The sequence below is a fragment of the Pogona vitticeps genome, chromosome 3 (assembly GCF_051106095.1).
Source record: "Pogona vitticeps strain Pit_001003342236 chromosome 3, PviZW2.1, whole genome shotgun sequence".
NCBI lineage: Eukaryota > Metazoa > Chordata > Lepidosauria > Squamata > Agamidae > Pogona > Pogona vitticeps.
The window spans coordinates 264614688-264641892 of NC_135785.1; the positions used below are offsets into that span (position 1 = coordinate 264614688).

General features: G+C 49.4%; 1 protein-coding gene across 1 annotated transcript in view; it reads left to right on the forward strand.

The window, feature by feature from the left end:
- Positions 1-27205, forward strand: part of PDE2A (phosphodiesterase 2A) — a 350282-nt gene that overhangs the window by 22208 nt on the left and 300869 nt on the right. The window lies entirely within an intron of this gene.

A 27205-nucleotide genomic window follows, 5' to 3' on the forward strand; every position in this document is an offset into this window, starting at 1 on the left:
CGCCTCTCGAATCCACCTCTCAAGCCATCCAAGGGCTCTGGTGTGTGTGTGTGTGTGTGTGTGTGTGTGTGTGTGTGTGTGTGTGTGTGTGTGTGTGTGTGTTTAATGACAGGCAGGCAGAGGGGGGAGGAAATGATGTCAGGCTGGTTCCAGGAATTTGATTTATCCCTCTCTTCCCCCCCCAATCCCCTTTCAACCCCGCCGCCGAGAGCACCTTTCAGCCTCTTAGCTTTTAGTGCTGTGTTCCCATCCGTCTCTTTCTTGGCTCTCACGTGAGGCCTGATGGCTGTGCTGGGCCCTTGCCAGGACTTCTGGAGACAGGGCTGCTGCAAACGCCAGGAGATAAAAACCTCGGGTCTCTCGGAAGCAGGCCCAGACCGGCGGCAGAGCACCGGGGGAGCGGCTGTGGAAGGGCTGCATTGTGATGTGGGATGTGTATGTGTGTTTGTGCGTGTAGGTGAATCAATGTCTTTTCTCTCTTGGATTTGACTTCTTCCTCCTTTTCATCCCACCTTTCTCAGTCTCTGATTCTCATTCTTTCCAATCTCCTCGGTCGTCTTCTGTGATGGTTATGAAGCGTTTTGTCAGGTGGCTTCAGACTTCACGTCGGCCACCCTCATCAGGCTTTCAAGATCTATGAAATATTGACGGTCCTGTGAAAGTGACATATCACCCTGAACGATGCAATATAGTTTGGGGTGGTTTTGTCTTGGAATGGGCCATCAAGATCCACTGAATTTACAAAAGAGTGGCTTGTGGCAGGGCTGAGCAGAGATAAAGCTGGTTTGTGGTTGACCTGGATCCATCTGGCTGCCTAGACGTTTGGACTCTCCCGGTGTTGAGGGCTAGGAACGGGTGCCTGTGTTTCTAACATTTATCACGACCTCAGCAGGTCCGTAGCAACCCATTCGGATTTCAAGGTCAACCCCAGAGTAGGTGTGAGAGTTTTAGATGACAAATCCCGTATTTCCCCATTCTGGGCATTCTACCTGACTAGACCCACACGATAGACACAGCTGAACCTGGCTCACCTGGAGAAAAGGCCTAGCTGTGCCGAATTACCTGTTCAGAAATCAAGGTGCCCCAAAGCAAGTTCCATGTGCCACGATGGCAATTAATGCCATTCTCTTGGTTCTGTGGGGCTATTTCTAGCAATGCAAACGCAGCAACACGCACACAAGAAACCTAGCGATGGTTTGAAGCAGAGAGCAGCAACGTGAGGAATGGCCAGCAGGGTAGGTGCTAAATGGATCCGAGCTCATGCTCATTGTGACAGTTCTTACCTTTTCTGGACTCTCCTTACCAAAAGGAGAGTCCAGAAGCACAGGTTGCTGGCTTGGTCCACATCCACAACTGAGGAGCTGGTCTTTTATAAAGCTAATGGATCTTTAACAGCTCACTCAAGGCCAAATTACTCTTAAATCCATTGCAGTGGAACAAGAATCGGCTGAAACAACATACCATTCCGGGAATTTAGCTAAGCTTGGAGGGGAGATTTAGGAGGATGGCCAATGATGTCACAACCCCGGGTGCTCAGGACATCCCCGGGCACCAACCCTGTGAACCCTGGAGCCACTACTACACCGTGGGACGCCAAGGTTCAAAGCCACATTCACTCTCAAAAACCAGACTTTCTTCTCTTCCAACGTTATTCACCGTGAGATTTACCTCCTTGTCTGAAGAACTGGGGAAAGGGGGCCATTTCCTAAGGTTTGGGCCGGCCACCGGCAGCCAAAGGGTACATACCCCACCAAAATGGCAACATAGCCAGTGCGGACTCCCTGTTGGAAGCAGGGACCCCGGAAATCTCAGATCTAGTCCCTGGGCCCGAAAAGGCATCATCTTCCTTTTACACCCACCCTGGCCCTCGTTCCCCTCACTGCGGCAAAGGTTTCTCCTTTGCAAACTGTGCCCGCTTATCCATTTAGCCTCTGGAGGGGTTCCAATTCAATCATCCCCTTATCCCAACTGAGGACGCTGGTTGCCTTTCTCTCCCAGCCCTGCTTGAAGGCTGGTTACATCAAACCAGCAAGCAAGCAAAGGAAAGCCAAGATCCCTTTGCCAGGGCGGTAGAACCAGGCAGAGGATCAAAATCAACCCCCCCCCCCTTTGCTAACATCCAAAGGCAGAGACGCCCACACATGAGGAGGTGGAAGGAGGGAGAAAGCCCTCTCGAAACACGGAAGCCCACGGAAGTCAGTCTGCAACCTTGGCTACCCAAAACTGAGTCTTCTGCAAGGCAAGCGGCTGTTTCTCCATCGCAGTCGGCAATGCTCGCTTTCGGCCATAGGATCGTAGAATTATAGCGCTCAAAGTAGACCCCAGGGTTCATGTAGCCTCCAATCCCTTTCCAGCTGTGCTATGCAAATGAGGAATTAGACCTTAATAATCAGCTGCGTTATTGGAGCCTGAGATAACAAATTAGAATAAAATCTGCTGGTAAAGAGAGGTTTATTAATTTTTTGTTTCATACATACAGTGAGTTCAAGAGGGTGCCTCTTCCCCATGTTGTTCTCACAACAAGCCTGTCATAGAATGATGGTGTCGGGCGGGACCTCTAAGGCCATTGAGTTTAAGCCCTTGCTCAGTGCAGGGATCCAAACCAAAGCAGATAGGCCAGGAGGGGTTCCGGTTTTCTCTTGAAAGCCTCCAGCATTGGAGCGCTCGCCACTTCCCCTTGAAGTCATGGGTTCCGGTGTCGTACTGCTCTAACAGTTGGAATGTTTTTTGGCATGGGCATAACCCCTCTCCCAATAAAATGATGAAAAACAAAGTTAATGCTTTTAAGAAAAAGAAGGAAGGAGCGAGTTAATATTGCTGAGAGCCCATGGCATTTCTCTCTCTTCCCCCCTTCCTCTCTGCCCCTCCGTCCCTCCATCCCTCCATCCCTCCATCCCTCCTTCCTTCCTTCCTTCCTTCCTTCCTTCCTTCCTTCCTTCCTTCCTTCCTTCCTTCCTTCCTTCCTTCCTTCCTTCCTTCCTTCCAGTTGACAGAGAATCTTCACAGAAGGTGGTTATCTATTTATTTAACTTGTATACTGTCCGATTACTAATTGGTTCCATTGTCGTACTGCTCTAACAGTTAAGAAGTTTTTTCCTGAAATTCAGTCAAAATCTGGCTTCCTGTAGCCTGAGTCCATGATGACCCATCCTGCCCTCTGGGATGATGGCGAACAGATAGGACCATGAGCCTTGTGGAGTAGAACTGATCCGAGGTCACTGAGCATGTTTCATGACTCACTAGGGACTAGAACACTCTTGAAGGGCCTTCTGAAATCTGCTGAATGAAGAATTTATATGGAACTGCGGGACAGCTCAGTGGTTGAGCTGTCTGGGTGCAGGGGTTCAGTCCCCCCTTGGTGAAAAGGCTTGACAGAGGCTGGACATGGTCCACAGGGTCTTTTCCAGCTGACCAATTCTAAGATGATTATCCTGCAGCCAGAGTTTGGGGGTTGGAAAAAGGGACAGAGAGGCAAGCTTCCCCTTTCGAGAGAAATCAGGGATCAGGGATCAAATCCAAAGGCAAGGGGTGAGTGTGATGATGCCTACGTTGTTTTGTTATATTTGCCATCCAGTCGTAACCATCTTTTACTGACCCCCGTAGGGCGTTCAAGAGAAGTGAGATAATTTAAGAGTGGTTTCTCCTCTCCCAGTGAGCTTCCATGGCTGAGTGGGGATTCAAACCCAGCCCTCCTGAGGCCCAGTCCGTCGCTCTACCCACAATGCCGCTAAAACCACAACAAGGATTAGCTCACTTTCCATGGCTGGTTAATGTTTGTGATTGTAAGTGGTCTCATAAAGGTTATTATCACCCACCTTTGCCTCTGTTGTTGTTTAGTCGTTAAGTTATGTCTGACTCTTCGTGACCCCATGGACCAGAGCAGGCCAGGCCGTCCTGTCTTCCACTGCCTCCCAGAGTTGTGTCAATTTCATGTTGGTTGCTTCACAGACACTGTCCAGCCATCTCATCCTCTGTCGTCCCCTTCTCCTCTTGCCGTCACACTTTCCCAACATCAAGGTTTTTTCCAAGGAGTCTTCTCTTCTCATGAGATGGCCAAAGGATTGGAGCCTCAGCTTCAGGATCTGTCCTTCCAGGCACTCAGGGTGGATTTCCTTTAGAATGGATAGGTTTGTTCTCCTTGCAGTCCAGGGAACTCTCAAAAATCTCCTCCTGCACCACAATTCAAAAGCATCAATTCTTCGGCGGTCAGCCTTCTTTATGGTCCAGCTCTCAATTCCATGAATCACTACAGGGAAAACCATAGCTTTCCTGGCAGCTTCCTTATGTTATTCTTGTTGTTTAGTCGTTCAGTCGTGTCCGACTCTTCATGACCCTATGGACCAGAGAGCATGCCAGGCCCTCCTGTCTTCCACTGCCTCCCGGAGTTTGGTACCAAATTCATGTTAGTCGCTTCAGTGACACTGTCCAACCATCCCGTCCTCTGTCGTCCCCTTCTCCTCTTGCCTTCACACTTTCCCAATATCAGGGTCTTTTCCAGGGAGTCTTCTCTTCTCATGAGACAGCCAAAGGATTGGAGCCTCAGCTTCAGGATCTGTCCTTCCAGTGAGCACTCAGGGTTGATTTCCTTCAGAATTGATAGGTTTGTTCTCCTTGCAGTCCAGGGGATTCTCAAGAGCCTCCTCCAGCACCACAATTCAAAGGCATCAATTCTTCAGCAGTCTGCTTTCTTTATGGTCCAGCTCTCACTTCCATACATCACAACACGAAAAACCATAGCTTTTGCCTCTGAGTATAAAGTATATAAAGACCACTGAGTATATAAAGACCACTCCATTTCCCTCCTCTTTTCTTTTCCATTGGAAGGAATCCAGTTACCCATATGGGTTTAAGAAATCTAAAAGACAAGCTGAGGCCCAGGTGGGAAGGACGAAGGGGGTGGAGTCGGGGAAAATCAAGAGGGAGACCCACATGCTTTGGGGAGATTTAATGTGGGAGTTTCCCTGCATAGCTCACAACCAAGACCAGCAGGTGGGTCTCCTCCGGTTGATGGCAGAGGAGAAGCCAGGACAGGCAGCCAGAGGCTTCACCAGGGTGACGAGGAGCTTCCCTACGTTTGTAGCCTCAAATGTAGGCGAGGCGAGAGGGTGGATTTCTGGTCTGGGAGACCACCCGAGATCAAAAGCATTTGGACCTGGAGGATTTTTAGGGTGGACCCCAGAACTGAGCAGCCGAGGACGTCCGCATTGCAGGCTGGCGTTGCGAACCATTCCGTGCATCTTGCTTTCCAGCTTGGTTTAAAAACTGAGCCCAGGAGTTTCCAAACGGGCCGGTCTTAAGACAGGGTTGTGTGAGTGTGTGTGTGTGTGTGTGTGAAGGGAAGAGGTTGAGGGCTCCCTGTCAGCTTCAGGGTTGAGGACTGGTTTCGTGTCGTGAAAGAGGTCATTTTCTGTATGTGTGGAGAACATGTGGGAAATGCTTACCTTTGGGTGGGATTAACCCCTCCTCCCCCTCCCCAGAAAAGCCTCCTAGCCAGATAGACTATGCTGGATGTGAGGTTCTGGAAGCTGCAAGATAGTGACGTTTCCTCCACCCAATGGCACCTGCAAGTAACGTTGGATGGGAAGCCGCTGAAGGTCTCCTCCCCAGACCCTGGGCCCGTGCATGGCTTCCCAACCTGGGGTCCCCAGAAGATCTCCTTGGACTACAACCCCCAGAAATCCTGGCCAACGCAGCTAGTAGTGAAGGCTTCTGGGAGTTGTAGTCCAAGAACATCTGGGCCCCCAAGGTTGCGAAGCACTGATCTAGATTCATAAGAACTGCACACACGGATGCGTTCCGGTGGCTTTCCAGAGTTTTAGATGGGTTTTTTTCCCTACCTGACATAAAGATTGAACCTGGTGACCAGGGAAATGTTCTGCACAGCTGGCTACGCAGCCTTTTCTCCAAGCAGATGATGATGGCCGGTTACCTTTATGGCTTACTTTTCCTCTGGTGGCCTCAGAGCAGCAAACATGGCTGTCTCCTAGCCCACTTTATTCACACAACCACCCTGTAAGGTAGGTTAGACTCAGAGACCATGTTTGGTTGAAGGTCAGCCCCTGAATTTACTGGGGACAAAAACCCAGGATTCGTGTGAGGAAGCTCAAGACTCAAGAGACCTGGATTCAAGTCCTACCTGGCTAAGGAAGCTTTCTTTGGGGTGGGGGTGGGGGAGAAGTGGCACCCTCCGAACATCTCACATACCTTGAAAAACCATGTTAGTGTCGGCTGGATTTTCTCTCCCAACCCATCAAACAAAGGGCCGCCAAGATCCAGCAATTCCCCCTCTGGAAAATGAGGTCCTTTATTTGCCCCAGTGGGCGAAAGGTGTAACCGGAGACGATCTGAGCCTATTCACAGGTGCAATTAATTTGCAGATTTATTTAAATCACAGCAGATAAGGAGGAAATGAGATCTATGAAATGAAGGCTCGGCATCAAAGACATCAAAGGAAAGTCATTGAATTTCTAACACAATACAAGGATGAAATGAAAAGTGTAAAGCAGAACAACCTGTATTAAAGCATCAGATTAAATTATAGTTATGCCAAATCAGCCACAGCTACCCTTTGATAAAACGTTCCGTTTGCCCCTAAGCTTCCACCAACCCTCTTGCTGAAGCTCACGATATGTTCCAGCTGTTTGGCCCAAAGACTGAGAAATAAAAACAGACGGCTCGCCACCTTCTCCGAGGAAGACTTAGTGGGATGGGCAAGAGAATTGATCCAGGACCATCCAGGCAGGAAAAGCAGAAGGGAAAAAATGCAAGAGAGTTAAGTCACTCACTGCAGAAGTCAAAATTGCACTAGGAAAAAAAATGAACGGAAAAGCAGATGGGTCTGAATGAGTGTGACTCTGAGTCTTTTTCTACCCTGCAGTTCCTGCCTTGCCTTCCTCGGACATTTCTGATTTTCTTCCCTTCCAATTGGCTTCTTTACCTTCACCCCTAAAATTCAGTTCTGGTTTGATAGATGGTTAAAAGAGAGAGGGAGAGAGAGAGAGAGAATGTGAATCACACTATCCATCATCAGCTCCTTCCTTCCTTCCTTCCTTCCTTCCTTCCTTCCTTCCTTCCTTCCTTCCTTCCTTCCTTCCTTCCTTCCTTCCTTCCTTCCTTCCTTCCTTCTATCCATCATCACCTCCTTCCTTCCTCAGCTCTTTTTGCCAGGTTACCCTGTCGTCCTAAAAGCAGGTCCTGGTTAACATCCCTTCCATCACCTTCTTTTGAAGCTCAAAGTTCCTGTTTGATCAGAGGAAAAAGTTACAGAGAAATGCAGCAAATGCCCATCAGAGAATTGGGATCAATATTTATTCATGAGGAAAAAGGAATTAATAGTATTACCTAGTGATAATTCTTCCCAAAGGTCATGGGGTTCCTGAAAGAAGAGAAAGTGCTCTAAAACCCGTGGTCTGCATGTCGACGTGATCCCAGGGACCGTCTAGTTGGCTGCTTTGGGAGCGAAGGCTTTGTCTCGGTGGGAGGTGGTCCTGATCCACCGTTGGTGCTTTCCCTTTCCTCCAAAAGGGCTAATGGATTTTTGATGAGCGTTGGAGGAAAATGGAGCAAGACACTCATTAGAGCCACCGGGCTTTGACAGCGGTGTCTCTCCCATACTCGCCCATGAGCCTGTTTACTAATTGGATGTCGAAACGAGTTCTCACTGCCAGAGCATGAGGCGCTTGCTGTAAAAAAAGAATGGGCTTTTGAGATAAGCTCCCGCTTTCTCCTGGATCATTAAATTCGGAGCTCGGCCGAAGTACAAAGCAGCTCTAAAATGAGAAAGAACTTGAATAAGTCCGGGCAAATTAAACATCCAGGTTCAGGCGCAGGGCCGCTTGCAAAAATTGCCGCATTGCTCCAGGAATGAATCCCCAAAGGGCTTTATGGGATGTTTTTATGGAATCTGGGACTGGATCTCAGCAACTGAGGGATAGCAAGGAGAGGAAGCGGACGAAACTTTTGAAAAACAAAATGCAGTGTTTCCAAAGAGACACAACGTAGTAGTGATGGGAGATTTCAATTATCCAGATGTGTGTTGGGAGGCAAATTCTGCCAAGTCTGGCCCTTCCGAGAAATTCCTGGCTTGTGTGGCTGATCATTTTCTCCTACAAAGAGTGGAGAAAGAAACTGGAGGATTTGCTCTCCTTGACTTGATTCTGACCAACAGAGATGACTTGGTGGGGGGAGTGGCAGGAAGGGGAACTCTGGGCGAGAGTGACCACGTCCTTCTAGAATTCTTGATTTCAAAGGAAACGAAAGCAGAGTGTAGCCACACACGTCTGCTGAATTTCTAAAAAGCCAATTTTAATAATCTCAGAACAAGGATGAGAAAGGTCCCATGGCAGGAGATCCTAACAAGAAAAGGAGCCCAAGAAGGGTGGGAGATTCCAAAAAATAAGAATTTCTAAAGGCACAACTACACACAATTCCAACAAGGAAAAAAAAGGGGAAGGTGGCAAAAAAACGGCCAGTGTGGCTTCACAAAAAGCTCAGGGAGGACCTAAAACCCCCAAAAAGAGATGTACAGGAAGTGGAAAGAAGGTCAGGCCACCAAGGAGGAGTACAGACAAGCAGCAAGGAAGTGCAGGGATAGCATTAGGAGGGCAAAAGCTGAGAATGAGATGAAGCTAGCTAGGGACACTAAAAGCAACAAAAAAGCCTTCTTCAGGTATGTGAGTCGCAAAAGACAAACCAAAGACATGGTGGCACAGCTCCGCGATGGAGATGGGAAAATGGTAACAGAGGACAAGGAAAGGCAGAGGCACTCGATTCCTATATTAGTTTCTTCTTTTCCCATAAGAGAGACGATGGACTTCCAAACAAATGGGAAGTGCAAGTGGAGAGGACAGGATTGCAGCTGGAGATTGATAAAGGAAGACCTCACCACCTTGAATAAGTTGAAATCTCCAGGGCCGTATGAACTGCATCCGAGAGGACTAAAGGAACTGACTGAAGAACTCTCAGAACCGCTACCCATTCTTTTCTTGAAATCATGGGAAACAGGGGATGTGCCAGAGGATTGGAGGAGGGCCAGTGTTGTCCCTGTCTTCAAAACGGGCAAAAAGGAGGAACCTGGGAACTACAGGCCAGTCAGCCTGACCTCCATCCCAGGCAAAATTCTGGAATAGATCGTAAAGCAGTCATTGTGGAAGCACCTAGAAAACAAGGCAGTCATAACTAGAAGCCGACACGTAGTTGTTGAGAACAAATCCTGCCAAACTAATTTGGTCTAGTTTTTTGATGAGGTCACCTCCAGGATAGATAGAGGGCGTGTATGGCTTTGATTGTATTTCCTCCATTTAATTTTGACTTTAAGATTTTATGCAGTCTTTTGATCTATTCCCTTTCTGTCAGTTCTTTAACTTTTGTGTGCACAATGTTCTCTGCTTCTAGCATTCCAAGGTATTTATAACTTTCATCACTCGAGAGTGATCTTATAATATTGCCATTTGTTAACTCTATTCCAGCTAGTTTTTGGATCTTGCCACGGTGTATAGACAGAGCTGCACATTTGTCCATTCCAAATTTCACTAAATATTTATCTTCGGTCAATATTTGTACTGTGTTTAGCAGTGTTTCTATCTCCGTGGAACTTTTTGCATACAGTTTTAGGTCATCCGTGTATAACAGACGATTGGTTTTTTTTCCTGCTTTTGTGAAATCAGGTAGCCCAATCCAGTTTTATTTAAGATGACTGACATAGGGACTAGTGAGATGTTAAGCCGCAGGGGTGACCAAGAATCCCCCTGAACTATTCCTCTTTGGATGCTAACGTCCCCAATTTCTTCACCATGGGCCATTAAGACGGTTTTCCAGTTTCCCATGTTTTTCTTGAAATGATACCTATTTTGCGTTGCTTCCATTTCTCCCACTCTGTACATGCTCTGTGTCCTCCGTTCTCACTTGCTGCTGTTTCTCAACATCTGAAAGCATTCCCTCCTCCCTTCTCACCCCTTCTTCCTCCTTTGCCATCATTTTGCTCCCCTTGGGTGCTGTAAACAAAAAGGCTGGCCATGGTTGATGGGCCTGCTGCTGACATAGCTTTCCTCGCATCCGTATGATTCCTCACTCTCGCATGCGTTCTCTCCATTGGGATCCCCATGTTTCTGCTCATCACCAGCTGTGGCATGCTCCGGGGGCGAGGGCGGGGGAGGAAAACAATAAGCCCAAAGAAAGCAGAGGAGAGAATTCCAGGAGAGAGTGTAGGAGGTGTGGGCCATGGAAGGAAGCTATTCTGCCTGGCCTGCCTCCTATTCAGACCCTTGGCTGTTTGAGATTCAAACTAGGAAAGTGCCATAGCGCTAAACTTTGCTGGACAATCACTGTCCAGCACGAACCAATTTTTCCTTTCCTGCCTCTGAATTCAAAGAGAGCCCTGCCTCTCTGTTGATTGCTTTCACTCTCGAATCTCTTGAGGTTTGTTGTTGGAAGTCAAGCATGTTTTTAGCTTGCTGTTTCTTTCTTCAACTGTAAGTAAATGAAACGTTTTTGCATTCTTGAAGGCCTTCACGGCCAGGATCCGATGGTGGTTGTGGGTTTTCCGGGTTGGTTGGCTGTGTTCTTAAGGCGTTTCTTCCTAATGTTTCGCCAGTCTCTGTGATGGTGAAACGTTAGGAAGAAAAGCCTTTAAGAACACGGCCAAACAACCCGGAAAACCCACAACCACCATGAAACATTTTTATTTGTTCTCTTCCTGAAACTGTAAGGGCCAATGACAAAAGGGGTGGACTACATAATCTGTGGAACTTGAAGCTAATTCTGCTCTGTGAATCCTTGCTCTTCTGCTGCGAAGCTAGAAGAATTTAACGAAACATTCAGAATCCTGCAATACTAAATGGGAAACACAAAGGGCTACACAGTGTGATGATGGAATATGTATTCCCGACAGCAACTTGATGTGGGATAGCGTCACTCCTTTTTTGTGTGTGTGATAGCTTTTAGTCACTTTTCTAATGTGGCCTCATTAAATGGCAGGAAGAGATTTGTTTGGATGTGTGTGGGCAAAGTGATGCCCTCCAGACATTGGACAACAATGCCCAGCATTCTGCAGCATGGACTAGGGTTGATGGGAATTGTAGTCCAACACCAGCTGGAATTTACATTTACCTTTTTATAGGACCCATTTTCCTAAGTGTAACAAGATCCTTTGATGGTTTCTGTGGTGAGGATCAGATGGATGTGGATGAGGAAGAGGAGTAGGGGCCTTCTCTGTGGTGGCTCCTTCCCTTTGGAAAATGTGTGTTTCGAGAGGCTTTCCCGACCAGGCTTGACCTGCCCAGGTGGACGTCTGGAAAGATGTTACTGCAGGGGGGGGGGGAATGTACCTGGTGAGCTGGCTGCAGCTGTGATCCTGGGAGATTTAAATGGCTTTCTGTTTCTGTGCAAGAAGCTTAACCTGATCAGAGCGCCAGGACAGTGCTGCCACGTGGCAGCTTGGGATCTGGGTGGCATCAGTCCCCCACCCCTGCGCCTACCTATGCCGACGACGAACGCATCCCCAACAGAGACCTTGTGTAAATATCACTGCGCATTGGCTGACGGAAGGATTTGCTAACATCTCCCGGGCAGACAGCTGGGGTTACTGTGGGCAGCTCCCAGTGGAAATCTTGCGTGCGCTTCCCAGACGCTCTGCCAGAGCCGCCTCTAGCGGGAGGAGATTCGTGTAGGCGAGCGGCTGGCTTGTGAGAGGGTGGAACAACAAGGGGTCCCAGGGGGTGGCCAGTGTGTGTGTGTGTGTGTGTGTGTGTGTGTGTGTGTGTGTGTGTGTGTGCGTGTGTGTGCGCGCGCGCGCGCGCATCTCTTTCTTAGAAAGCAGGGCTTCTGATTCCTGACCTGCCTGTGTTCCTGGATTCTCTATAGAACTGGCCTATAATTCCTCATTGCAGGAAATCCTGTTTGCACTTTTCTGGGTCATTTCCAGAACTTGGCTGTGCATGGCATCTGGCCTGGAGCCCTTGAAAAGGGGATTGGACAGATTTCTGGAGGAAACGTCCATCGCAGGTGACAAGCCCTGACGGGGATGTAGTATAATCTCCAGGCTTCGAAGGAAGGGACCTCCAAAGGCCAGAGGCAGGGGACGGGGGGGGGGAGATCAGGAGACAGGTATATCTAGTGGTCTCAGGTGCTCTCGGAGGCATCAGGTGGGGTCACTGGGAGAGACAGGAAGCTGGACTAGAGGGGCCCCTGGCCTGATCCAGCACAGGGCTCTTCTGATGTCCTTAAAACCCCGGGGGGGCACATCATTAAAGGCTCTGTGGCTGGCTGGCTTATTTGTTTGCTTGTTTGACTTTTTTTACTGCCCATCTGGCTGCCGGGGCCACTCTGGGTGGTTTACAATATAATTTTTTTAATCTGGAGCAGGGGAAAGGCCAACACCTTAGACCCCTCCTTAGGAGCAATTCAGAAGGAACGGCTATTGATTGAAAGCCACCTCCTCTCACGCTTTGCCGCTTAAGAATGTGGATGCTGTGGTCTGCGGCTAGCAAGAAGGGACTGCTGTGTTTTGTCCTCAGTGTGCTTCTGACTTATGGTGACCCAAGTTGGTTTTTCAAAGCAGGTGAGATGGTCCAGAAGAGATTCTCCCCCCCCCCCCTGTTGCAGCCTCCCGCCGAGTTTCCATGGCCCAGCAGAGATTTGAACCCAGGCCTCCATAGTCCCATCCCACCCATCTATCTGCTCTACTATGCTGGATCTTGCGGTGGGGGGAAGGTACTATCCCAAAATAAATCTGAGAGAAAAGATGAGCACTTTCTAAGAAATTATTTCCCCCTCCCAAAGCGTTGGAAGCCTAACCAGTGAAGCAGGGGCTTGCGGCCACCGTGTCTGCAGTTAAAATCTGCCGTTAGAAAAGCAGGCTTTGTTGTAACAGTGAAGGAGGCTGCAAAACAGGAGAGCAATAAAAATCAAAGGAATACATGTACGATGAAACCAGTGGGTACGCGGAAGACGACCTCCTTGGGTCTTTATTAGGATCTACGAAGCTGTGCTGGGTTCCACCAAGCATGCAACAGGGCAGGGAGGGTGGATGCACGAGAGTCTCTCGGGGAGAAGAGGGGTCGGAAGGAAAATGAAAAAGGAGAAAGACACCGAACCTTTGTAGCCAAGAAGAGGGTTGGGGGCGGAGTGGAATACCACGAGGGCTTCTGGTAAGCCTGAATGGGAAAGAAAGGTCAGCCGAGGTTCGAGGAAAGAGAAGATTTGTGGGCAGAGGGAGAAGGCTTCGTGCGAGGCAGGAGAAGGGAGCATCACCTGAAGGGAAAGGACCAGAACAGGTGGTCAGTTGCAAAGGATAAGGAAGGAGCAGAAAGAAGAGAAAGGCGGCGGGGGGGGGGGGAGAGACAACAGCGTCAGGCATTATTTACCAATTTGCACTGGAACATGCGCTTCCTGAGGAGGGCGGGCACATCATGGAGCCAGTGGAAGAGGGCCACCGTCTCTGGGGTTACCGCTTGGGTGCTGTTTTCCCCCTCTTGGACTATGGGGTGTTTTTTTTTTCTTCCTTCTTCTTTGAATTATTTGTCCCAATTTACCTAGACTTCCTGCCTCCAAGCTTTGCTCTGTGATGTGATTGTGATTAGGCCTCCTTCAGTCTCGAGAGATTATGGTAATGTGCTCAGAAGAGAGGACTTCGAACAGCATCTAGTGTAGCTGAGCAGACCAATTTGAGAGTGACCATCCCTTCCACACTGAAGACAAACACCATCTGTCCCCTGTCCAGCTCCCTGGTTTGGCTGCTTTCGGGATGGCCTCTTGGCCTTGGCCTGCTGGACAAGGGTCTCTTCAAATTGGGAGAGGCCATAATGCACCATCTGCCTCCAGGCTGAACGCTCAGAGGTCAGGGTTTCCCATCTGTTGAGGTCCATCCCTAAGGCCTTCAGATCCCACTTGCAGATATCCTTGTATCACAGCTGTGGTCTCCCTCTGGGGCAATTTCCCTGCACTCGTTCTCTATACAGGAGATCTTTCGGAATCCGACCATCAGCCATTCTCATGACATGCCCGAGCCAACGTAGACGGCGCTGTTTCAGTAATGTATAAATGCTAAAAAATTGCAGCTCCTTCTAGGACTATTCAATTTGTAACTTTGTCTTGCCAGGTGATACCAAAAATCTGTCGGAGGCAACGCATGTGGAAGGTGTTCAGTTTCCTCTCCTGTCATGCATGAAGGGTCCAGGACTCGCTGTAGTCCAGGAGTGTGCTCAGGACATAGGGTCTATAGACCTGGATTTTGGTGTATGCCATCAGATTCTTATTGAGCCATACTCTCTTTGTGACTGCTTTGCCAATGCATTTATCCAACTCGACATCTAGCGAGAGGGTGTCAGAGATGGTTGAGCCAAGGTACACAAAGTCATGAACAACCTCCAATTCTGTGCTGTCCTCTGAAGATGCCCATGGCCACAGGGACTGGCGAAACGTTAGGAAGAACAACCTTCAGAACACGGCCAAAGAGCCCGAAAAACCCACAACAACCATTAGATCCTGGCCGTGAAAGCCTTCGTGAGGTTTAGCTAGACAATTAAGATTTCATTGATCTACATGCATGCAATGTACATTTCACAGTAGTGGTAGGGTTCAATGAGCCAAATAAAATGTCCAGAATGTAAATATATGAGTGGATTGACTCAGTGAAGGAAGCCACCGCCTTGTCTTTACAAAGACTGGAGCTGGGCAATTAGCGACAGGACCTCGGGCATTCAGTAGTTCATAGGCTCGCCATAAGTCGGAACTGAGTTTAGGGCACATGACAACGAGAAGTATATCGTGTCTTAAAATGTAAGAGGACACCCCTAGCCTTCAAGATCTCTGCATCTTCATCCACTCAGAAATTTATTAATTTAACATATTTTTATCCCACCTTTCTCCTTGAAAAGGACCCGAGGTGGCTTACTTCATGAAAAGACATGATATAAAGCTAACAACAGTGAGTATACAAATACTAAAAAGGATTGGACAAATACCATATTAAAGAATATAATCAAAACCAAGAACACATTCAAAGCAATAAGGTACAACCATCCTCTCTTTGGCAGGGGTCACTCAAGGAAAGCTTGCCTGAAGAGGAAGGTCTTTTAGCTGCTTGCGGAAGGAGAGCCGAGACGGGGTCAGCCGGGCCTCCAGTGGCAGGGAGTTCCAGAGTCTCTGGGAGCGGCCACAGAGAAGGCCCTCTCCTGTGTGCCCATGCCGAAGGCACCTGTGAAAGCATCAGAACCAAGAAGAAGACCTCCCCAGGTGACCTTGACCTCCAAGCAGGCTCACAATAGTCCTTGAAATAGCTCGGACCCCAGCCGTTTAGAGCTTCGCAGGTTAAAACCAGCAATTTGAATGGTGCCCAGGAACTGATCGATCGGCAGGCAGTGGAGCTGCTGTAAGGAGAGGGTGGTGATGGGATCCTCGTGTCGAGCTTCAATTAGCCACCTGGCTGTCATGTTTTGGATCCACTGAAGTTTCCTGACACTTTCCATTGGCAGTCCTGGTTCCTGGCTATGGATCGGCTCCCCTGGAAAAGCCATTTCCAGAGACAACGAGGGAGAGTATTTAACCCAGTCTTCGTTTTCTGTGTAGGCACCTCTTTCGCAACACACACCAGAGTACAGTATCTGAGCCATATCTGGGGGGGGGGAGGAGGAGGGGCTCAAAGGCATGCACACCGGTTGCACAGGAAGGCCGTCTCCGCACATATGTGTTTGCCGTGCGTAACCACCAGCCACTGGGCTGCCGCAGATGCCCTCAGGGAGGATCCGGTGTGAAACAGTGTTGAGATCCCGAGTTCTGTCAAGCCAAAGGCATTTCGGTAAGTGACAGGTCTCTTTCCTGGACATGAGTCATCCGGCACCGTGATCAAGCCACAGCAGCAGCAGCACAGATAAGCTTTGTTAATCAAACCTTTATTAGGTCTCTCCTCCTGCCCCCATCTCCCCCTTCTGTTCTCTCCATCTTGTTAATCTCTTGACTCCTCGGGTAGCACATTACGAAGCGTTAATTACAGTGGCATCTTTCAAACGCTGCCTGACGCATTCTTGCCTCGGCTGGTACCGCATGAGGAGAGTGGCTTGTTCTGCCATCGGACGGACAGACGCTCCTGCACCCTCGCGCCTTCCCCCTCCCCTGTCTCTTGCCAGGTCCCGCCTACCTGGCCCCTACCTTTGAAACAACATTTTTGACCATTTTTCGGATCACTTCCAACTTTGCAGGATTTGCCCTGGGTAGAGGGGTGCAGCCAGGACTGATATTCTCCCAGAGCACCTGGATTTCTGGCTCTCACTGAATCGTAGGGGTGCACATCCAGAATGGAGCCCCTTTCTGCTGCAGGTAAACCACAGGTAAAACACCCCTGAAAGGTACAGTAGCTTTTCCATCTCTGCCCAAAAGCCTCCCATCTCTGGGAGCCTTCCATCTCTGCCCTCACCCTCCAAGTGAGTCTGTCTCATTGCCATCAGAAAGTTCTTCCGAACATTTAGCTGTAATCGCCTTTCTTGCCCATTTTGAATCTATTAACCACAGGTCTTTCTCTTAGGAGCACAGAAAACATGCCTGTTCCATTCTTCCTTTGAAAGCCCATCATATATGGCTGCCATATCACCGCTCTGTCTTATCTCTCCCCCCCTTCCCTCTTATTATTAGTCGTAATAAAGTCACATAACTTAACAACAATAAAGAGGACAGCTTTAACAGTAGAGACAAGAAAGCCTGTCTCTTCGACACATGGATCTCTTGTTTTCACTGCTGCATATCACTCTCTTTATGGCAGGTCATAACATGCTGAGTTATTCAAAAGAATGGTTTCACATTCCTCTGTGTGAGTTAGAGACTTTTCTCTCTTGATCTTCTTCTCTCTCGAACTACATCCAAGCTTAAGGAAGGAACTGGCTGAAGAGATCACAGAACCAGGGTCCATTATCTTCTTGGAATCAGGGAGGATGGGTGAAGTGCCAGACAACTGGAGGAGGAATAACGTTGTCCCCATCTTTAAAAGCGCCGGGAAGCTACAGATCAGTCAGCTTGACATCAATTCCAGGGAAAATTTTGGAGCAGATTATAAGCACCTTGAAAACAATGCAGCAATATCTAGACACCAACATGGATTTGTCAAGAACAAGTCCTGGCAGACTAAACTGATCTCATTTTTTGATCAAGTAACCTCCCTGGTAGATGGTGGGAACGCTGCAGATGTAATATATCTTGACTTCAGCAAAGCCTTTGACAAAGTGCACCGTGATATCCTGATTAACAAGCTAACTAGTCATGGGCTGGATAGAACAACTGTCTGGTGTATATACAGTTGGTTACTGAATCATACTCAGAGAGTGGTGAGAGTCGGTGCAGCGCATAAAATTGAGAAATATGCACATCCTTTAACCTCTCAGTTAAACTAATACTGTTTCTTCTGTTGATCTAGGTACAGGTACTATCTTTCAGTATATGCAGCTGAGTATTGCATTATCTTTTCCCCCTGTTGACTCATGGTTGGCTTGCGGTTAACTAAGACCCCCGTTGCCCCTTCTCCTTTCCTCCCATTTTGGTGAGGTAGCTTTCCATTTGCCTTAAAAAAAACCTGGTGCAGCTATTCTGTGCTGCCCCTAATACACTTAATTCCCCCGCCCGCACTTCCTCCGCCTCTCCACGGAGCGGAGGAAGCATTTAATCAGCCAATACACTGAAGCTGTTTTCTTCAAGCCATCTCAAGATACCGGCCGAGGGAAAGAGGAAAGCTTGCTTTGGATCATTTCCAGCAACTGCACGTGCTGGGAATGAATCAAAACGGAACGCTCTTATCTGCATCCAAAAAAAGTAGAAGCCTGTGACAGAGGCCAGAAAGGTGTAGGTAGGGTCACTTTGGGGGTGGGCTGGTTCACTCCAGTCAAGACATCCTTTGTTTTCCAGCTTTAGCTGAGAACCAACCTGTCCTTGCAGGTAGACCAAGCAGTGGGATAAAACACCCCTGTACTCAACGTCTGTGTGTTTTTAATGAGTTCTCTTCCAGTTTTGAGGACTCTACTTGTATCAGGAGACAAGGATCTCGTGGTCTCTCGTGTTCTCCCAGAGGCATCTGGCGGGGCCACGGTGAGATCCAGGGAGCTGGACCAGAGGGGCCCTGGGCCTGATCCAGCACGGGGCACTTCTTAGGTTCTCTGTTTTTACTCTTGAGCATTTGTGAGGTTTGGGGACTTGCACCTCACTGCCAAATATGTCAATTTTTTTTCAAGCCTGGGTTTTGCACCTCGGAGGTTCCAAGGGGCTCAAAAGGGGCCCTCCTTTAGTGTACAGGCTGTGCTCCCCCCCCATTTCGAAACCAGGAAAGGTGTTGTGTTCCTAAAAAAATTGGAGGCAGGAGAAGAGAAAGGGTTGAGGACTGAGTCAGTGTTTGTCGGAGGCGATGTTTCACTGTTTGTCGGAGGCGATGTTTCTCATCATCCTCACCTCCCTTAATTCAATTTATAGCCTGCCCTTCCACGCGCTCACCCCGGCTGGCAAACACTCAGCACACAAAAAACCTGCGTTGTTCAAATCACAGATTGCAGATATTGACAATCTCTGGCTAAGAAAAAAAAATCTGAATTTACTAGGTAACTCTGTGTGGCAGCATACAATAAAAGCGGCACAAACCGGAGACGTCAAAAGGCAAATCAACCATTTGCTTCTCCCCTTGGCTCAAAAATAATCGGTAACAGGTTCGAGGAGATTTCTGCCTGGGCCTGAAGTGCTCGGATGCTGTCATTGTTGGGTCATCTCTCGGCTTTTGGCTTGAAAAGCGTTGTGGTGGAATTGTCTCTCTCTCTCTCTCAGGAGGGAGGGAGGGAGGGAGGAGGAGATGGTTGGACGGGGTCATGGAAGCAACCAATATGAATTTGGTACCAAACTCCAGGAGGCAGTGGAAGACAGGAGGGCCTGGCATGCCCTGGTCCATGGGGGTCAGGAAGAGTCGGACACAACTGAACGACTAAACAACAACAACTCTCTCTCTCACACACACACACATCCCTCATCAGCAGGAGAGACTGCTGCCCCCCCCACCTCCATCCCTCCAGGCTGCCTCTAGTCCCAGCCCCAGCATTGTCCTGGGCAGGATGCCAGGCCCCAGACATTTTAGGGCAGTGGCCTGATTGTGTGGACCGTGGCCCATATCCTGCTGGCCGGCAAGCAGAGGGAGCGTGCTCAGCTGGTTGGAAAGGCTTGACCCTGTTGGCCCTGGAAAGGGGCACTTTAACCGGAGCGATTTCCCTGAAGGGCACCCTTCTGTCCGCCAGGGAATTGCTGTGACCCCCAAAACAGAAGGGGGGGACTCGAAAAGTTGGACCCGAAAAGTTTTGCACTGCGGGGGAACTTTAAGGTTGGGCTGGAGCCCATCCCCCCCGCACTATAGGGTGACCGTGAAAGAGGTCACACCAGACCTCTCCACCGGTGGTTAAAATTGCGATCAGTTTCCCCAGGGGATCACCCTCAGAAAATCCCTATGAGCACAGCTGTCCTGGATTAGGCCACTGCCTCACTCACTCGCAGATCTTCCCGTTCCCGGGCCCTCGGAGGGCCTCTCCTGGCTCCGGTGGCCCTCGTCCACCCAATGTCTTCCTCCGCAAAAGGTTTTCCCCACCGCCACCGAAGGTGCTCCTTGTCCCTCTCTGGTGGCCACTCCATCCATAAGGCATTTGGGGGGGCTGGTAGGAAGTGCCTCTAAATGTGCCCCAGAGAGGGCACAAAAGGACATCTGGAGCACTTTAAAAGAAGTTTTAAAATGGGAGAAGTGATGCCGGGATGGATGTGCTGCAGGATGTGTGTTGCTGACCCGGGCGCTGTGCGATGCTCCCCTTGTGCTTTGAAAAACACACAGAAAATGGCCGGACAGCATGGTAGGACCCTTGGCAGCATCCTCTAATGGTGGTGACTGAGGCTTCTCTTTTCCCCCACTTTGATCTATTTATTTTTTTAAGCAGGGAAGGAGGTTGTCTTGCGCTGTGGGGGAGCCACTGGGGCCTATGCGCTTCCCCACAGTGCCCGGCACTCTCGGGCATAGGGCAGAAAGCACACGGCCCCACTTCTCCCACTGAAACGGCTGTTTCTGGGTGAAGGCCGGCCATTTTTAAGGTCCAGCATTTGGCCCCTGGAGCTGTTAAGCACAAGCAGGGTGGGGGGCACAGGGGGGGGGGAGCTGGCCCTGCCGGGGTGGAGTCAATGTCTTTTCTTCCAGGTTCCCGGCAGTGGCTGGCTGTAGGCGTGGGATTTGAAAAAAGGGATTTGAAAAAAGCTTAGGCTTGCTGTGGATTCTGGGGCACCGCATTGCGCTCTTTTCTGCTCTGAGTGTTGCTGTAAAAACACACACACACGCAACCCCCTCACCTGTTTACTTTCTTAATGCCTGGCTCAGGAACAGCCTGGCACCTTCCCACCACCCCAAAGGGGCGAGGGACAAATACAGAGGCTGGGGTTAATTGCAAAACATTTCTTGGTGTCTTGTGGTTCTCGCTGGGTTGGGGCTGTTTGGTTGCTGACGTTCTGCAAACAGCTTTGGAGGCGAGTTCCTTGTGAAAGGAAAGGTTGGGAGTTTGATTCTCCCACTGGGTCCTCCCGCTGGGAGACGAGCCAGCCTGTGTGGCTTTGGGGGCAAGCTGCACGGTTGCAGAAGAATTGGTTTTATTTTATTACTTCAATTTATATACCACCCCATGAGGACCAAAACAGGGATGGGGAAGCCATCTATTGAGTGTTCTCTTCCTAGAAAACCATGGAAAGGTCGCAGCAAGCCAGAATTGATTTGACAGCACATCTTCCATGATTTGGAGAAGAGGGGAGTCCCGGGTGCTGGCTGAAGGATCCTGGGGTGGGGGAGATGTTTCTCTGTCTTCTAAGGCATTCTGCATGGCCTTATCTGGAGTGTACCCTTGTGTTGGCAATGGTGCTGAGGGCCAGGAACTGGATCAGTGCTGTCAAGAGTCCCGTCCCGATGTACCTCGGTCGGGGATCAGAAATGCTCTTCTTCAGTCCCACCAACGCTCAAGCAGCACCTGGAGAACAAGTGAGAGAGGTATACATCGAAGAGGAGTGGAACCCATAACCCTCGGGAATTGGTGAGCGCTCCAACGCTGGAGGCATTCAAGAAAAACTCAGATCATTCCCGGGCAGATCTGCTTGGATGATATTCCTGCCTTGAGCAAGGGGTTGGACTTGATGGCCTTGTAGGGCCCCCCTTCCAACTTCACTTTTCCATGACTTCTATGATTCTATAAAGAGAACCTAATGGCAACATTGAGCAGCCCTCTGCTTTTCAGCTAAAAAAGTTGCTTTATTCGGAGTACCGCTACCCAGTTCGTAATTCCGTGGCTTCGAGAGAAAACCCACTTTTCCAAGCTCTGTTTCTGCCGGTGACTTCACTGGGTCAGGAACTGGATGTTTGTGCTATAGAACATGTGCTTCCGGTGATGCCTCAGGGCCAGCCTCTAGGTTAGATTCCCCACTGTTTGAAGCCAGAAATCTTTTCTCTGCTCCAGAGAAGGGACGGAGCAATCCCACTTGCACATGACGCCCCTGCTTACCTCCCAGGGACACATCAAAACCAGCTCCTTTGCAAACGATGGTGGGTGCGAACAGCTCCAGCTAGGACAATCAGCCCTTTCCCGACACTTTAAGGCATCCCTTCTCCTGATCCCTGGCTCTCCGTCGGGCACAACTTGGCCCTCCGTTTGGCTCCATGAGGGAAGGATGGGAATTGCATAGGCCTGACTGGGATGGAGAGCAAAGAACCAGAAGAAAGCAAAAACAGGCTGGGGGCCAAAAAACAAAACAAAACAAAACAAACCCATCTCTGTTGACAAACTCTCCAAAGATTTGCGTGGCAAAATTGGCCAGGAGACAGTTTTCAAGCCATGAAAGGAGCATTCCTTTTTTTCCCCACTCTGTGGGACTCTTAAGGAGGCTTTGGCGCTTTTGTCCAAGAATAGCTCTGACTGGGGAGATTTTTTAAGCCGCTGAACGGAGTGAGGGCTCCATCCAAATGTCCTATATATAGACTCCTGGAAGCCGTCTTCCCACCAGCTAATTATAATGCCAAACTGTTCTGGCCCTTCTTCGCCTCTTCCTTCCCCTTTGCTTCCATCTGGCTGCCCCGGAGAGAAGGACATAAACAAAGTCAGCGGGGTGGTGGATGGAGGGATGGTGTCGCTCCTCTTCCCGCCCCTTCCAGATGAAGGTTGGACAAGAAATAGAATTGACCTGGAAGAGGCGAAACTCGTTCATAGGCAGTCCTGTAGCTCCCTGCGTGGTAGAGCCGTGTCTGCCCCTGTGCGTAGAGTGGCCGCGTGGCTTCTTTTAGGGAGAACAGTCCTCCATTGGAAGGACCGCCAGAGGGCAAGTCCTCCTTTTGAAGAACCCTCTCGATATAAATGAAAGATCAGGAGCCAGCAGGGTGAGGATCGGAGACCAACACATTGCCCATCATCCACAGGGAGCAGCACCTGGACAGGAGACTCCACACCAGCCGCACAACTAGTCAGAGTCCGCCGCCCTCCCCTTTGTGGCTCTTTTTCAATTATGGCAGTGGTTTCTGTAGATCGTAAGAGAGGAGTAATTGTCATCATCATACGCTGTCAAGTCCATTTTGATTTATGGTGAGCCATTTTAGGATTTTTTTAGGTAGTGAGTGCTCAGATGTGGTTTCCCATTCCCTTCCTCTGGGGGTGCATCCTGGGACCGCTCTGCAGCTGGCCCAAGGCCACCCAGGCTGGCTTTTCTCCCTGGGAGGCCCAATGGGGGGGATCGAACTCCCAACCTGAGATACCTAAACCACTAAGTTATCCAGCTGGCTCTATAATAATCATGTGCTGGCAAATCAATTTAGGATTTTATGGCGACCCTTTCCAGGGTTTTTACAGGCAGCAAATACTCAGAGGTGGTTTCCTTCTTCTGGGGGAGCCTGGGGACCATCGTGCAGCTGGCCCAAGGCCACCCAGGCTGGATCTTCTCCCGGGAGATGCTCAGTGGGGAATCGAACTCCCAACCTTAAACCCCTGGGCTATCCAGACAGCTTCACACTTGACTAGCGGCGACTAATAGAAGGGTTCCAGGGAGCAGTCAGAGCGCAAATGGTTGCAGTTGTTGGTGTGACACGCAGGGGATGCCTTCGGGGGGGGGGGGAATGGAGGAGGTTGGCTGAGATCACAGCTGTCCGGCGGTCACTAGCACAAGCAGTCTATGCTGTAATTACAGGATAACGAGTGCCTTATTTTTCCTCTAAGCCTGCCCGTCTCATTTTCCTCTCGTGCTGGGCGAACCAGGACCGAGGGACATTTCTCTGTATTCATTTCACATTTATTTATTGCTCGGCTTTTTGGCAATACTTTCCGCTCAGTGCATCCCAAAGAGACAGCGCTGTTCAATTCGGGGACTGGAAGGTGAATCACGGACGAGATGGGGAGGATTCGTCCGTAGCAGAAGGTGTGGATGTTTTAAAGCACCTCCAGCAATTTCGTACAGTAAATTGTACATGCTTCGTCAGTGGCCAGTTCCCTGGACGCGGCCAACGGGTCCCCCAAAGCCTCAGAGCTCTCCAGCAGTTTGAATGCAGTTAGGAAACAACTAAGCAGGGCCTGCTGAAATACCCCCCCCCTTTTTTTTTCATAAAGGCATGGCATGTTCGGGAGAGGAGACACATGCTTTTTCTTGCATCGCGTGGTCTTCCTGGTGCAAAGCAAGTGCTTTTTTTGCCTAAGGCTGTGGTCACCCCTGGCCATTTGAATCAATGGCTGTGTTTAAAAATCAGGCTCAAGTCATGCGGCATTAGACCCAGCGGCCACATGCGCACGCACTGAATGGAAATCCATTGGTTTCTGGAGAATTAAACCGGTTTTTGGCACCTGCGCTGCTGAAACCACATTGAATTGAATCGATTTTACAAGCGAGGTTTTGTTTAAAAAAAAAACCCTGTTGTCCACTTGAAAGAAAATCTTGCTTTGCACCCCTATAGATTTCACCCTTGCGTTGTGTGTGTGATAAAATCTAAATTGATTGAAAAGATGCTCAAAGGCAGTTCTTATTGCCAGTGTGATCGCGTCCTAAGTCTGGGGTCTAATCAAGTATTTCTCCCCTGTGGGTTCAGAATTCTGTATTCCTCTTGGGGACCGACAGTCTCTTTATTTTAAAAACAGATTTCTCACCAGTTGTATTGCAGCCTGTTGAAGAAGCGCTCCCACGTCATGATTTGATCGTTTCCCCCCCCCTCCCTGGACAGCTGCCCAAGTTCTGGGGGGGGACCACAGCCTCCCCCACAGACCTCATTACAGGACATCTCCACTTTAACAGGGTGCAGGTGCCCACACCTCTTTGGGGTGTCCCAGGAACACGCTGTAAAAGAAAGGGGGGGCTGCACACTTCTGCAGGTGCGCCAGACCAGAGGTTGGGCACAGCCTGGCGGGTAGGCAGGCCGGCCGGCAGGAAGCTGAGCTTCAGATGCATCACTGAGTGGCAGCACCATCCATCTCGCCACCTTTGATTAATTCTAATGAGCACGCTTGGATCGATAAATAAATAAACAGAATTAAAAAACATGAGAGGGAGAGAGAAGGGGGGGAGAGAAAAATGCTGCATGTCCTCTCTCTCTCTCTCTCTCTTTCTGTGTGTGTGTGTGTGTGTGTGTGTGTGTGTGTGTGTGTTTGTGTGTGTGTGTGTGTTTTCTGTACAGCAGGCAGGCTTCCCAAGGATCCTTTGAGGGGATAATGCAAGAGCCTGATGACCTTTAATTCCTTTCCCCACCCCACCCCACAACCCCTGGCTGTGTGTGTTGGGGGTTTAATAAATGCAATATTTTAAGATCTGCCAGTTTGTCTTTCAATTCATGGATGCCATTTGCAAATGAGGTGAGATGTGGAGAGGCAAGGGGTGTAATGACAGATGCTCTCTCTCCCCCCCCCCCCAGGTAGGGCTTAACCAGTTGTGTATTTCTTTCTTTCTTTTCTTTCTTTCTCCCCTTTAATTTGTTGCTGCAGATATAAACGTGGCTTTACGGGATTTTCCTGCAAGGGGAACTGGCAGGGTGTGTGTGTGTGCGCTCAGGGTCTCTGCCCACCTCCCTCTGCTAAGTGGGTGCAAATAGATTCTATTTCATCTCCCTTTACATAGGTCTTTCTTTCTTTCTGGGGTTTTCTTGTAATAATTCCTGGTTGGGTGGTGGTGGTGTGGAATGGAAGTTGGAACAAAATGTACGCGGCATCCTGCGTGGGATGGATTCAGTCCAAAATGGAGAAAGCTTCTGTGTGGCCCCGCACCCCCACCCCCGAGAGGGCCCTGTGGATCACGTTCTCCCCACGTGGCAGCTGAATTCCTCTTTTTGCTATGAATCGCTCCTCGGTTTAGGGATTGTAGAGGTAGCTTGCTTTTCGTAAGGCCTTCCTCTGAAAGGTCGCTCCTCTGTAGCAGAGAGGAACATGAGTCCACATGTGTTGGCCCCCTACCCCTTCTTTCCTGTTCTTTTGGTTTAAACGTGGCTAAATGGGACGACCACAGAGTGACCGCAGACCTTTTAGCTGGCAAATCTGAATAAAAGACGATGCACACAAATGATCGTTCGGGGAACGAAGTCTTCCTTTGACGTAGGGATCGCCAAATGGCCATGAAAAAGCCAGGGCCGTCTCGGCTTCCGAGTCTTAAAAATACAAGAATCTTTAGTAGCCTGTTCAGCTTGCCACGGAGACATGGGCACAGGCCACGGAAGATAGATAAGAGTTTGAGAATAGAACCTTCCCAGACGACTACTCCCAGCTGGTGGGGGATTTTGGGAGCTGTAGTTGCCGAAGAATGGATGCTTTTGAATTGTGGTGCTGGAGGAGGCTCTTGAGAGTCCCCTGGACTGCAAGGAGAACAAACCTATCCGTTCTGAAGGAAATCAACCCTGAGTGCTCCCTGGATGATCCTGAAGCGGAGGCTCCAATCCTTTAGCCATCTGATGAGAAGAGAATACTCCTTGGAAAAGACCCTGATGTTAGGACAGTGTGCAGGCAAGAGGAGAAGGCGCCGACAGAGGATGAGATGGGTGGACAGTGTCACCGAAGCTACTAACATGAATTTGGTACCAAACTCCAGGAGGCAGTGGAAGACAGGAGGGCCTGGCGTGCTCTGGTCCATGGGGTCACAAAGAGTCGGACACGACTGAACGACTAAACAACAACAACAAACTCAGGGAAAGTAGCTTTTCCAAGTGGTGGGGTGAACCAGTTGTGTATATTCTGATTTCTTTTGAAGCTTCTCCAAAGAAAGGCCCCAGAAAGACAGCACTTATATATCCAGCCTGTCTGGTCTTTCAACCACTCTAAGCGGCTTCCAGATACATACATAAAACGACAAATAAATATTACACAAAAAGTTATTACCTTAAATAACAGATTCTACAAGATGGGAAGAATACAAGCAAAGTACTGTAAAGAAAAAAGATCAAATATTGACTGGAGGGAAGGCCTGCATGAACATCCATGTTTTTAGTTGTTTTTTAAAGATACCCAGCGAAGGGGCCGCACGAATCTCCGGAGGGAGATTGTTCCAGAGGCGAGGGGCTACCACCGAGAAGGCCTGGTTTCTTGTTTTTTTTCCTTCCGGGCCTCCCTCGGCGTCAAGCAGAGAAAAAGAAAAGGATTTGAAAAAGTAAGGTGAGCTTCTGTCCATTCCTGCCCCCTACGAATCTTTTCGGCTCAAGGCCGAATTCATCTTTAAGGCCCGAAGTCTCTCTGTGTGTGAAGGCATGCCAGGACCCATCAAGGAGGGACATGAGGCGCTGAGCCCGGAAATCCCCAGGAACAGGTCAGGAGGACCTTGGTCACCCTCGTGCAGAAATTTGGGCTCAGACCTGGAGTTCATTTGTGAAGCTGGAGTCAAACAGCCTCCGCTCTGTGTTGAGAGGAAAGCCGCCTTGGCTACACTACACTAACAGCTTTGGCAACTGGGGACGATGGAAATGGTAGCCCAGCCTACCTGGAGGGCAGCAGGTTGAGGGAGCCAGGTTTTTCCAGAACAATGCGCTGTGGAAGTCTCTCCCTGTTGTAATGCAAGGCATTCGAGGCCTCTGTCATCCTGAACGAGCAATTCAAAGCTATTAACTTTACGAAAGACCTGCTCCTAATTTGTAAATATGCACTAATCCAGCTGGCTACATTTTAGATTTTCCTTTTGGGGGCTTGTTCGCCATGGGAGCTGCGATTATCACCTGCACCTCCAATTTTTCCACTTCATC